Below are 2,257 nucleotides of genomic sequence, written 5' to 3' on the forward strand. Positions count from 1 at the left end.
CACTAATGACTCTTTCTCTACCTCCTAGTGCTGGAGATGGTGGAGGTGAAGACGAGATCAAAGCTGGGACTGTCGTTGTTTATATCGTGGTCTGTGGGCACCATTATCTTCAGTATGTGCGCTTACCTGGTCGGGACTGGCACTGGTTGCAGACTACGATGTCCATCCCGCTTCTCTTTCTGCCAGCCCTGTGGTTAGACTCCACCTTTTATTCATAGGCAGTACTATGTGTATTGTTTCACTTGTTTCTGTCTATTGCTACCGTGCCTCGATTTCCATAATGAACTTCATTCACATCAGCTATATTTTATTCTATCCATGCTATCTCCATGCAGTTTTATTCAGATTAGAGGGGATTTTCCAAACTTGTAGGGGTTAGAGACTGCGTTTAACATGCCTACTTGAGAGAAAGAGAGAGAGAATCGTCAAACAATTGCTCATATATATATATATATATATATATATATATACGCTCCAGCCAGAAATCGAAAACGAGACCTCTAGATAGATTTACCTGGTTCGTTGTTGAATTCAGATGGCTTAGCTTTTATCGCACCATGGTGTAGTGGTAGCAATGCCTGACTTCTGTCTAGAGGTCTCAGGTTCGATTCCCGGCTGAAGCGTTAAAAACTTTCCGCATATGTACACGTGTGTATTGTGTGTTTCTCAGATATATATATATATATATATATATATATATATATATATATATATATATATATATATATATATATATATATATATATATATAATGAAGAAGGAATCGAAAGCCAGAAGCTTGCAAATTGTTCCAAGAAAAAACAAAAACAAGATCACAGAGAGCCAAATTCAAGGTGACTTAATTTCAAGATGCCTGGACGTGCTGCGTTTAATAGACTGGAAGTCACAGGATGTAGGAAATACAGACAGAATTAGAGTGTTCCAGACGTGACTTGTTGCATACATGAAGGACTGGGGGTAACGGTTAACTCTTGCATTAGATAGTTGGACAGAAAGGGGATGTGAGCTGCTGCTAAACGGGTGCTGCACGCCGCCGTAGTGGTGAAGGGGATGCAAGTAGACAGTTCAGAGGAACAGTGAGCACTGAAGTAGTGATGGAAAAGAGATAAAGATGTAACAGTTCTGCAAAGTGATAAAGGTTGAAGGGAACCGGTAGAGGAGGAAGAGAGTTAATAAGACGGAAATCTATTGACTCCAAAGAGCTGTTTATGGATAGCTTTCCGACACATGAGGGTTGTGCTCTACACTGACGAATAAAGGCTGTGTGTAAAGTCAACAACTGTGCCGGTGTAAAGAAGGCACAAAATCGTCGTAGGACACCTAACCTCTTGGAAGCAGATTTTACAAGAGAGGTAATTGTGATCTTTCCAAGATAAATCCCGAGAGAATGAAATCCCAAATATGTTCAAAGATGATGCATAATTGAGTTAGGTATTGTAGGAATTAGAGAATATACCTGTGGCAGATTTTGTTGGGTCGAAAGATGTAAGAACTGAGTTTTTGATGCATTAAAATCACGGTTAGTTTTACCCCAATCAGAGATCTGAGTCAAGTCAGATATTAAGTGTGCCATAGCCTCATCCCTTGTTTATTGAAGTAACTGCTGAGACGGATGCTGCGGGAAGTGGATGGAAAAGTGAAGAGTGGAGTCACCAGGGTATGAATGGACTGGGTTAGCTGTACGGCTTAAAAGGTCATTGATGGAACAGAAGGAAGAAAGTTGGTGAAAGGATAGAGACCTGAAGAATACCGCTATTGACAGCCCTAGTAGAGGAACGGTGGCTGTCTATAACAGCAGCTATAGAAGGATCAAAAATGACGCTAGAGATGAAGGCACAGATAGAAAGATAGAAACCGCAGGAGGTCCTTTTGACTCGATCGAAAGTATCAAGTGCAATGGCAAAGTATGGTATCGTTTATAAAGACTCCAACATGCTTGCATGCATTAGCCTTGGTCGCCTAATGGTGGCTTTTTATGCTGTTCAATCTTTGCTAGCCTACTTTTTCTGTCCCATACCAATGAGGTCATGCTCTAAGACCTCGTTTTAGGTCTTTTTTTTTCGGTTTGCCTCTCACAATCCTGCCCCTGACATTCTCACATCTCGCCTTCTTCCAGTTGGTATCCTCCATCCTCACAACATGCCCAAACAATCTCAATCTACCCCTCCTCATCACAACACCAACACATTCAAGTCCCATCCTTTCTCTCAAATCTTCAGTCGCAATCCTAGCCCCTCCCGCCAGGCCTCGTCTTCAA

Source organism: Coenobita brevimanus, chromosome 8, assembly GCF_032717465.1.
Source record: "Coenobita brevimanus isolate Jiangsu-jjx chromosome 8, ASM3271746v2, whole genome shotgun sequence".
NCBI classification, from domain to species: domain Eukaryota; kingdom Metazoa; phylum Arthropoda; class Malacostraca; order Decapoda; family Coenobitidae; genus Coenobita; species Coenobita brevimanus.